The sequence below is a fragment of the Helicoverpa armigera genome, chromosome 18 (assembly GCF_030705265.1).
Source record: "Helicoverpa armigera isolate CAAS_96S chromosome 18, ASM3070526v1, whole genome shotgun sequence".
Classification (NCBI taxonomy): domain Eukaryota; kingdom Metazoa; phylum Arthropoda; class Insecta; order Lepidoptera; family Noctuidae; genus Helicoverpa; species Helicoverpa armigera.
The window spans coordinates 10,322,367-10,334,731 of record NC_087137.1 but is presented as its reverse complement, the minus strand read 5'-3'; the positions used below and the strand labels follow the sequence as shown (position 1 = coordinate 10,334,731).

The 12,365-nt window shown below is 35.8% G+C and overlaps 1 protein-coding gene across 2 annotated transcripts in view; it reads right to left on the bottom strand.

Moving 5' to 3' along the window:
- LOC110379869 (Ig-like and fibronectin type-III domain-containing protein 2) overlaps positions 1 to 12,365 on the bottom strand; it is a 159,817-nt gene that overhangs the window by 97,591 nt on the left and 49,861 nt on the right. The window lies entirely within an intron of this gene.

Below are 12,365 nucleotides of genomic sequence, written 5' to 3'. Positions count from 1 at the left end.
GCACCGGTATAAAATATAGCCTATGTTATTCGCAGATAATATAGCTTTCTGATGGTGAAAGAATATTTAAAATCGATCCAGTAGTTTGTGAGTTTATCCATTACAACCAAACAAACAAACAAAGTTTTCCTCTTATAATATTAGTATAGATATATAAGTGAGTAGTTACATAAGGTTGTATTAATGCTAATGTCATCGTTTATGGTAATGCTTGGAACTGCGCCGTGGAACGGAAAACTGCAGGGTTAGGGCTTGTACATAATAGATGATGCGACTATGCAATAAACCAAATGACATAATCATATGATATGACTAGTGTAAGATGTTTCTTTCTATTATTTAAAACGAGCACAGTTAAAATATACTAAATTCGCAAGGCACTACAATTAAATTCCTAAACCAAATTGTAGCAGGCACAAAATAACCGATATACATCTAGACACACGGCAGTGTGTCCGCCAAGTTCGAGCAAAAAAGGCGACACACCGGCCGTGGGTTATATTACACGAACCATTTCGGGCCAAATTCAACCCCCCTGTAACTCAAAATCTATTTTATTTACGCATATCAAATTTCTAGTATCTGTTGAGACCCCCTCACTTATCTAAAATACAAAATTTCATTAATATACCTATTGTAGGTCTTGAGATATTGACGTCAGAAAATCGCTATTTTTACTATACACTGATTCACTTATTCACTTATTCACTGATTCACTGATTCACTGATTCACTGACTCACTCATCAAAAACCTAGACCACTTCCAATGGTCGTATTGACTTGAAATTTGGCATGGAGGTAGGTCTTTATGTCAAGGTAAAGGGAAAAATCTGAAAATGGCCAAGTGTGAGTCGGTTTCAAAATAATGAAGGTGTTTTATACCCGGTGTAAATTTATACCCCTAAGGAACTAAAACGAACTAAATTTATCTATATTTATATAATATATCTTCGAATGGTACAAAGGTTTGTATTTAGTCAAAGTAAAGTAAAAATCTGAAAACGGCCAAGTGTGAATCACTTTCGAAAATAACGAATGTGTAACTTTGATCCACGAACATAATATATGATAACATGTCATGTCAGTTAGTTGGTAAATCTAGTCATAGTTAATCTAGTTCATTTCTTTGTAAGAAACATAGTGCATATTAAAAAAATCTAAAAGATAGTATAAATGAGACATTTCTTTAACTAACTTCATCATAAGAAAAAATAAAATAAACAACCTTACAAAAATAAATGAAATCCCAATCAAAACAAAAATGTGAAAGACTGCCAAGTTCGATAATATGGGAATGCTTCGCCTATAAAAGAAGTGAGATCTGAATAAGTACCAAGTTCCATACACATACCTCAGTTAAAAATAGTTACTTTTTAATGATGATTACTTGGCAAGTTTTAATAGAAAATTAAATACTTGATTCATTGCGTTTAGTAGCTTTATAACAAGGTGTATGAAAACTTGCCAAGTAACATCATTAAAAAGTAACTATTTTTAACTGAGGTATGTGTATGGAACTTGGTACTTATTCAGATCTCACTTCTTTTATAGGCGAAGCATTCCCATATTATCGAACTTGGCAGTCTTTCACATTTTTGTTTTGGGTGGGATATTTTTTACCTTAATCCTACCTTTGACAAATCTACGTTAAATACACTTGACTAGGTATTGTGTAACTGTTAGGTTTTTGCAACTTTTTGACATCATTTATTTTATCGCCTTTTCAAGTAGGTATTTATGAAAGTCTTATGAAAAAGAACAGTCAATGATCTCCCCAGATATATATGCGGCATGCCTTCATCGTTTAGTACTAGCTACATGTGGGCCCAATGTGCACACACTCTTACACCATGCACACGTGTCGATCATTTCCTAGCCTTTGTTTTAGTAAATGCTGTTTTTATATTGCGCCACTTGAGCACAAAAGCATCATAATATAACCGCCTATTACGTAAAAACAAGTGACAATCGTTTTGTAATCATACAATTTCTTCATGGGATAGAATACAAAGGGGAATTACTGGGATTGTTTACAAATGTAACTCGTGTTATCCCATTGGGTCCATATTCTGCTGTTATAATTATGTCTATCATTAGTAAGGGTAGACTGAAGCCAGTAAGTCTGACACCAGTCTAATCAAGGCGTATTGGGTTGCCCGGGTAACTTTGTTGAGGGGGTCAGATAGGACAGTCGCTCCTTGTAATGCACTGGTACTCAGCTACATCCGGTTAGACTGGAAGCCGACCCCAACATAGTTTGGAAAAAGGCTCGGAGGATGATGACGTTCTATCATTGATACATTCAATCATTGTTTATTTCTATAAAAAATACTGATTAACCATGTAGGCAAATGAACAAAGTTAATGTCAGTTTCATATCTTATCTGCCTAGCTCTTTCTCAAACTATATTGTAGCCGGCTTCCAGTCTTACCGCATGCAGTTGAGCATCAGTATTTTACACTAAGCGAAGCCTTGATTGATCCTTGCCAGTCATTGAAATCAAATCCAACATACATGATAGGTTTCTTATCTTCCTTAACACGATAACATTCAATAACTCCCATAAATAACAACAAGAAAATAAAAGAAACAGTTATCTACAAATAACTTGAGCAAGTCCACTTTTATCTTCAGTAGATACAAATAAAACGAAAACACATAAAAAATAAATACAATAAATAATGTATATAAGCTCGTTAGGGTGCCGTTTCACCCCCAAATTGCTAGGAACAACACGTAATACTTTATTGGCGTCATAAAATATACTTTGACAGTTTTATGTACTGACAGTGAAACCTGACTTTTTTATTTGGGGATATAAATCTAGGATTTCAGATGATTGTTGTTTTTTATAGAGATACAGATCTCTTTTAATTTGGCATTTATATAGCTGCATACATTTTGAAGTTTCATTATCATCATTAATGCTCCTGCCTTATCCCAATTTTATATGGTGTCGGCGCAGCACGTCTTTTTCTTCCATGCTCTTCTATCTGCCGTCATCTCACAATTAACATTCCCTCTAGCCATGTCGACTTTACACAATCCATCCATCGTTTCTTCGATCCCCTTCTGCTACCTATATCCATCCACATTCATGTTCATCATATTTAGATATTTATTTCACTGAAATAATCAACCAAGCAATATTTTTTATTTAAGTGACAAAATAAAGAAAATGGCTATTAGTGCGCATTGTTCAGACAGCTATCTATTCAAATTATTCTTTGGCTATTTTCCTCATTCCACTGTCACATGATTGAATTTCTATTATATTCGCAAGAACGTAATTGAAAAACAATATATCAAAATAATTTATTGTTAATTATGCATTGTATTAGACAGTTAAATGGAGTTAGACAATACTAAATACACTTACTTGTCTCCGAAACAAAAAGAACTTTCTTAATTTACACCACCAAAACAATAAAATTACTAATTAGTTTCACTTGCACAATAGTACCAGTTAATTAATTATCCATAATACATACACAATAAACTAATATACATACAGAAAGCTTTATATGGCACGTGTAAACAATATATGTCGTAATAACTAATCAAATTCACACGTCTAGCAAATAATATTAATATTATATTGTAGAACATGATTGTAACATTATTGTATACGTAAATAGAAAATACAAGAGCACGTTTATCAATTAGTGGATGTATTAATTAAGATTGAAACGCCTGTAGTGACAAGACGTGTACCCGAATTACTGACACAAACACTGTTGTAATGGTTAATGGAATACTAAACAGGGTTGCTGTGTCTTGAAAGGTTAGCAAGTGTAAAAATTATAGAAAAATCGCAAGTTAGCTGTGACTTAGCTGTGGATATCTTCAGATCCGTAGAAGAATTAGGGGCCCCGATGTAGCTTAGTTATCGTATAAGCACCTACGTCGAAGTATGAGTATGAGCCCACTACATAGCGCGATGAGACGATGGCCGATACAGCCACAAGGTTATCGAGTAGAGACCGCAGTCTGGTAATCACAGCGTAGGATGAGACCGAGGTGGTCAGACGATCTGACAAAGATAACAGGTAGAATCAGGATACCGTTTCCAGCCTTAATACTCGGATTCAGAAATCAATGTGGGAAGCTAATGGTCAGCAGTCTACCTAACGTATCTAAATATCTCGTTAAATAACTAGGCTAATCTGAAGTTGAAAGAACATAACACTATTGCACTTACACGAAGCATCAACTAGCTAAATAACTTCAGAGTGCCAAACTTACATACATTCCGACAACAATGGGTACATTCCTCAACCACGATGATCCTAACTCCAAAAGGCTTGCATCCAAACTGAAGGTACACGAACCACCTGTATAAGGCATTAGCGACCTCCAGCCCTTGCATGGCTATGAGTAATTTTCTAACAACTTATTACGCGGTACCCGCTGCGAAGCTTATAACAAAGAACCTCACTATAAAATATTGCTAAACTCGGTTTTTGGTGTAAGTTGTAAGCGATTTTGTATAACTTAAGATAAATAGTGTCAATGTTTGCACTCATCATAAACCTTAAAAATTACTCATTTTGTAAACTAAAATAAAGGAGTTTTTTGTAGTAGTAGTCTGTGGGTGTATAAAACACATTTTAGTTCTTTCTGCAGCCCTTTGTGTATCAGGGCCTTGGTAGCTTCCCCATACAATCCCTCAGCCAGAACAGGCATCGACCCTAAGAGGCCCCGCAGAATTTGGTCTCTTTAACTCTGGGAGCCCGTGGAATTTTACCTAAGTAAATACTAAAGAAAAAATAAATTTTCGTCTATTTAAGCTACAACTATCAACACCAGTATCTGAGCCTAAAACCAACTTCTCCCCAAAACGCTCAACCAACCCGCTACCTCTTCCACTTTAAGCCAAGCCCTCAAGAATGGCAGAACACAGCCGCGGCATCTCCGCTGGCTTGGCATTGGCCTGGCATTGACTACCGCTGGCAACGTGCCAACCGATTGGCAATGCCATAATTGCTTTGTACGCCAGTTAACGTCGATACTGTGTTTATGACAGAAAAATCGTCGCCAATTATTGTTTTGTTAACGTGAGTGGCAGTGGCGAAGGGTGGTTTAATGAAATAGGGAAGCCGCAGCAAAAAAAAACTGGGGGGGGAGTACTCAGGGATGGGGGGGAGAGGTAATGGAGGTAATTTCTCAGTCCACCTTTTAGCACTGACTGAGAGACTGATAGTTTGAACATGTTTTCTCGAGGAATTCGGCAGATTATTAATATCTATAAAACTTTATTATCTTTAGTTAGGTATATTAACTACTAGAATCTGAGAAAAGTTGGCACTAGAAACAATACCTTTTAAGTATTTAATTTACAACGGCCTGTTAGCCATTGTTATCGTAGGTATGTGTTTCATAAATCCGTCAGGACGTTACAAACTTTAATATTGACGTATTATTGGTAGGTAATTCACCCGAGCGGCGTGCCCGAGTTTTATAACACGTTTTTATTCTCAAAACTTAACCTTGAAAAATAAGTTCCTACCTAAAGTAAATAATCTGTCGGAAAACAGTCTAATGCGATAAATGCTATCCTAGTTAAGTTTTAAAAGTAGGTACACTAAAAAGAAACCTGATGCAAACTGTCTGCGTATCAAAGTAACTCATTTCAACGTAAGTAGTACTTAAAAAATAGAGGTACTTACTAAGTACCTCTATTTTTTTCACTTGACTACAGCTGAGTGGGTTTGTAACGATGTGTTGTTTTCCGCTTTAAGTATTTTGAAGGAGTTTGTTTTGATAACACACCTATGTGCACAGTATGAGGACTTTTTTTTAACGACGTAAAAATCATCAAATGACCCCTCCTGCTGTGGGTTAGCAGCGGTGAGGGAGTGTCAGACTCTTACTGACTAAAAACCGTAGTGTTCCGTCGTAGGCGTTTTTTGTTCTAGGGCCGCGGTAACTCTTTCGAACAATCCCGCAGCCCCGGCAGACAGTATGAGGTCGGCTTAGGTTCGATTTCCAGGCAGGGCTCTTATTGGGTTGTGTATCACAGCTAGCACTCTGATCTTATATGTAACCTCTACGGTATCGTGAAAATTGATGGCGCGTGAAAGCCTTCAATAACATATATTTCAAGTTATTGACATCTACATACACTTACCTAAGTATGTTTTATGTATCTGCGATTTGTCGTCACTCCGCAAAGTAAAGGATTATTGAAACTTACTGTCAACTTGGGAGCGTATGTTGTGTGAAAATGTATAAAAAGAAGCTGAAACCGTGAGAAAACGGTTTTATAATCGAAAATAATAGTAGCAAGACCTACGAATTAATTGTGATGATCAAATTAAAAACTATTTTTCTGAAAAAGCAAAGACAATACTCATTCAGCCAGTCCTGTCACTACTTAAACATACCAACGTTCGACATTCAAACCACTTTCCCGCCAAATGGTCTTAACGATCATTCTAGATAGCTGTCATTAAGTACAGGTGCCAACGATTAAATTAGACGCTCCTAAACTTAGATTATTACTTTTTAACCGAGAGTAAAAATAGTTTTAAACTGGAATTAACGAGGGTCGAAACTTTAGGGTGAAATGTGAATCAGGGGTTGCTATTTTAGGGGAATTTAATTACGTAGTTCCTTTGTTTTAGGGATTCTTTATTTCTTTGAAAGTGAAGAATGTATGGAGAAGAAAATGAACTGGCAACTTTTAACCCTTTGCATGTCGGACCGCTGATATAAGTAAAACACAATTGATTTTCTGTTGTTCTATAATTAGCGGCATACAAGCTGTGAAACATTTTTTTTGATTGACGAAACAGTAATATAACTTTTACATAGATTTTTTGAATGTTTCTATAGATATTTTCCTTTGATTGAACCTTCATACTATAATCTTATTTTTACGCTAAATTACTTCTAAAAATACCCAAAAACCAGCCATTTACGTATCCTTTAATTCTCAAGCAATGGTAACGTGATTTTGTTCAGCAATTACCCATTGTCTGTAATCCAAGTCTTCAGGTAGATTAATACCCGGTTCTCAGATTACTGGGTGACGAAGGTTTGACGGCGCGACGGCTCGAAACGGCCCCCGGATATAAACGGTTAAAACAAATTCGATGTTACACTAAACGCGGTGATTGCTATGACAAGTTTGTGATTTATGTCTGGTTTGGTTTACTGGTTAATTATTATAGATATTGTCATTTAAATATGGCTGGAAATAGTTGCAAAAGTGTTAAAAAGGGCTACATTTCTTTATTTGTTTGTACCCTAAGAGATCCGAAACTACAGAAGCAATTTGAAAAAATACTTCTCTGTTGGAAAGCTATACTCTTCCCGAGTAACATAGGCTATATTTTGCCCCGGTAAACATTACACTTTGTCCTAGTACGGATAGTAGTTCCCACAGGATGCGAGTGAAACTGCGGGCAATCGGGTAGTGTGCAATTAAAGTTGGGTACAACCATATTTAAACCCAAAAATAACCATAACATACACCTACTACACATACTTTTAATTTACACAAAACAAACATCCGTATACCGCATCACGTTTTTGTATCTCAAATAGGTATTCTGTCTTCCGACAGAACTGACTTCCCGAACACGAGCGTTCAGCACGGTGCACACTGCGTATTGCACATTGCACAACGGTGCATTGGTATTCACGCTGAGCCATGAACGTTGGCAGAGATGCCAGGAACAGCTTGTTGATCTGTTCCGGCAGATGGAGCGAAGGTCGTGGGCTATGCAAGTCATTGTACGTGTGTAGGTACGAGTCTGAAATCCTCCTTAAGTTATATGTATGTATAAAATGAATTAGTTTTATAACGATTTATTCATTTAAAATATTGATAGGTTTTGAGTATTTGTTGTGATAAGTTTATCATTTATAGTGACAAATGTTAATAGTTTTTATGTTTGTTTGGACAATCATCGGGGAATGGTCTTGTAACAATAATAAATATTAAAAAAAAAACTTAATTGACAAAGTTCATGCTTAATTGTAGAAATTTTCTGTAGTTACCAGAAATAGTATTCTCGCCTGTACAGCGTCACAATATTGCCTTCGATAACCTTTATTTATTTCGTAGATATTTCAAAGTTATTGTTACTTCGTGTCTTAGTAAGTAGGCACTTAATGTCGTTCGTGTTACAGTAAATTTAACTTAGAAGTGCTAAATAATTCAGCCGCCACTTCTCCTAACTACGCCGGTCGATAAGTTGATGTACCATTATTTAGAATAGGAATATTTTGTAAGAAAATAGAGTACATAAACATAATCTTGATAAAGAAACCTCCATAAATTTATACACCCATGCATCGAAGAGCACGTAAATGTCGGTCCTGCGCCTGATCTCTCTCCGGTCGTGTCGGATTGCCGTCCCATCGGGTTATGAGAGTGAAGGAATAGTGAGTACACCTGGTCCGCGCAAATGCTCGTGCACTATAATATGTCCTGCACAGTTGGCTGAACAACCCTTGCAGCCAATTAGTCTGGGCGTCATTATAAGTGAGCTAACACATTTTGTTTAAAATACGAGAAAATAGGTCATGAGATATAAAGGTACAACACACTTCAACAACATAACATAGAGTGTCCAAAAGCCAAAACATCTCACATGATTTGGGATCATTCTCACAGCAGATCTTATCATTGTTTACATAACAAAGATTTTATTTCCCGATATGATCGCTCCACCTGTGCTGTCGAATGTAAACTAAGATGGTGGGTGCAATAACATTGGTTTGTTTTAACTAAACATATTTTTTAAAACGATGTGGGTCATAAGAGAAAGAGGTGACCAAATGACCAAGCCAAAACATAAACCATCCGTTGTGTGAAAGATGAGATGAAACGAATGTATCTTGTGATTTCAGAAAGAGAAGTATAGAAAAAGAAAATATGCTGCACCGGCCCCATTTAAAATTGGATAGAGGCAGGAGGAGGATGATGATAATTCCGTCTATTTACACGTAGGTTAAATTCATTCCATAAATACGGATTCGTTTTTAAACTAGGAAATGACCTGCAATAAAAAATAAAATAGCTGATATTAAAATAACCATAAAAAAAAATTAACGGAACCGCACTAATAGGGAATTAAAAACCTTCAAAAACTCAACAAAAAACATACTATAATCACTTGAACCATCAAATTTTTTATCGATTACAACCAACCGATTCGGATACGAGAAAACAATCGTTAGTATCGATTAATCGCTAACCTTGACATTAAGTGGTCATACGAAGCGACCGGAAGTGGTCATCACTGGAACAATGGCCGACAAACCGGATGTCGGTCATCTAGTGGCTATGGTACTAATGACATGCTCAATTTCAGCTCTATGCATAGATAAATATTTTTTTCTGGTATTTATTGATAATGTAGATCGTTTGTCCATTTTCGGAAAATGTGACCAATTTTTCAGTCACGTTTTTGTGATTAAATAGACGTTTGGGTAAACAATAATATTGCTAGGTCATTATTATATTGTTATCTACAATTTTAACTACATCTGAATACATCAATCACCCACACCACAATAAGTAAGTATAGGAACCATTTATATCTGAAAAAAACTCATCAGGTTTTCAGACCTTCTCAGATTAAAACGCTGAAAACATTCGATATAATTTTGTATGAAAACAGATACATACTTAAGTAAGGTCAAAAAAACATTAGTTTCACAATCGATGTAGCAGAACACGAGGTACCTTTTTACTTATTTGACTAACAAAACAAATACATTTCTTTTGCGTAGGTAAATTTTTCAGTAACGATTTTCCAAAGAGTTTGACAATGAATTTCGGAATAAAATACAAAAAAAAAACAATTGAAAACTCACAGTAATATTTTCATTAAGTTAAATATAAAGTGTCAGTCAGTTGGACATTAAACTCACGTGCGCCTAAGTTTTATCTCTACGTAAAGTGTGCACCTGTTGTGCCAACTTCACGACACACTTAAGTGGAATGAGGACTTGCTTAACTTAATGATACTGAGTGGAGATATTTTTTTAACATTAGAAGTATATTATAAGACTTGTTTGTATGAAGGAGGTAAACACAGGTACTAGTGGACTAATTTGAAAAAAATATTTCAGTGTCAGATAGCCCATTTACTTGTATTACTTGAGAAAGCCTATCGGATTTTTTTGATCAGGTGGGCAGAGCTGAAAGATAGGTGAAAGCTAGTTGTATATATTTTTGAAATTCGTAAATCTATCTGTCTGTCTGTAAAAAAACTCAAAAAAATAGTTCTCAAAAATAGATAGAGTTTATGACAATGATTTTTTTTTATATTTAAAATTAGCTAGAGTCATTTATGGGGAAGGTTTCCCGTTTTTCCTTATAACCGAGTAAAGCCTAGCTTCGTTGTCGCATACCGAATAAAGTTTTGTTGTTGCCCTAATTAAAATTACACGGCGCAGTAGGTCTAGTTTCAAACGCGTAGGAATGGAGCGACTTTTTAAAAGCCTGCAAACAGGTCAAGGTTGCTGGCTGCCAATGCCACAGCATTGTTAAAAAATGCTGAAAAACCTAATTGGTTATTTTCACGAATTTTACAGCTCTTTTTGTGTACAGTAATCAAGGCTATTCAATATTATCTCTACATGTGTTGTAGATTTCAGGGCATTTTTAAGTTGTTTTTTTACAAACTTCTTCTGTTTTTTAATTTTGTGTATTGGAATAGTCTATCCGTCAGTTGCACAAAGCTCCATTAAAGTTAAAGCCTCATTAAATTTTGACAAAGAAAGAGTCAGCAATAGATTTAAAGAAGCTTTAATGGAGTTTTGTGCAACTGACGGTATAAGAGATAATATGCATGCGACTTTGAACTAAAACAGCACAAAAGAAGTTCCACCAAAAGCCCAGCAGTACAATTACCTACCACTGGCCCCCGAATAAGCACAAAAAAGCATTAAACCCTCTATCCCACTGGGTACATCGTGTAACAACCAATAAAAGTAGCCGCCATAAGGCTATAAACACCGATACCAGTGTGGCTACACAATAAAATTATTTTCTCCCACCCTCCCCCGTTTTACGATAGCCACCCGGAAATTGGGGAGAACTCTGTCGTCATAACCTGGCAACACTAGTTTTATTATCTGTGCATCGTTTTATGGTCGATTTGCGAAGTCTGTGGCCGATTGTCCATGTTTGCTTATGAAATACGTAGAAGCTATTAAGTAGCTAGACAGGGGAACCCTGGTAATCAATCTTCTGTACATTTCTGTATTGATGAAGTTTATATAGGGAGTGAGTATATAACTCACTAAAAAACTAAGATTAATAACTAAAAGAATGTGTGTCTTAAAAGAAAGTATCTAAATGTCTACTACTTAACTAGTTATAGTTTCCTTAAGGCAAAAAATATCATAATATAATATCTCTTCTGCGGCTTCCAGTTTAACTAAAAACGGGGGTTAAAAAGCTTTTAATTGGCGCCACATGTACGCATTAACATGCCGATTTGTATATTATCCTTTAGATCACTACTTCCATTCATAGTATCATTTCGAACACCTATTTTAAAGCTAATCTACGCCATTTAAACTAAGAACTAATATCTGTACCTACTAATTCTAGCCCACATAGCGATCACCTAAGATTCAGTCTAAAGCTGAAAACTAAATTTAACGCTCGCTTCATTTCAGAATGGGTTATTATAAGCCTTTAATATATGAAAACGTTAGGCTATTTCAAGCCTCAGTGATACTCAGTGGTACTTCGAAGATAATAGTCGATTGAGATAATCGTTAGTTTTCATACTCAAGTTAATTATATCTACGTTAGTTCCAGTTTCAGGGTTCAGTGGTTGATAGGTTCCTTTTATGTACACCTAAGCTGAATTTTCATATTTTGGTATTTACAGGGGTTGAGAGGTAACTGGAAAGGGGGTAAAGGGAAATACTTATAAATCTATAAGTACTAATATAAAGCTGAAGAGTTTGTTTGTTTGAACGCGCTAATTTCAGGAACTACTGGTCCGATTTGAAGAATTCTTTTAGGGTTAGATAGCCCATTTATCGAGGCAGGCTATAGCCTACTAGACTTGTAATCCAGGTTCGTGCAGAGGTTCCCACGGGATGCGGGTGAAACCGCTGGCAGAATAAAGTTAATTTATTGTTTTTTATCGCATGTAATTCCGCGATTTTGTCATACAGTACTACCCCAGATAAAAAAACTACAATATCTTCAGATTTTAATCTACTTTTATCAAAAATTATCTCCAATTCAGTTACTCTTTTTTGAAACTACTTACTGAAACTATAACCTATAGAAAGAACCTCTTAACTTCTCGAATAAGACTCAGTTCAACAAACCTCTTCACACACTACGTTCTCCTGGTACAAAGTACACTCGCGGCCATAA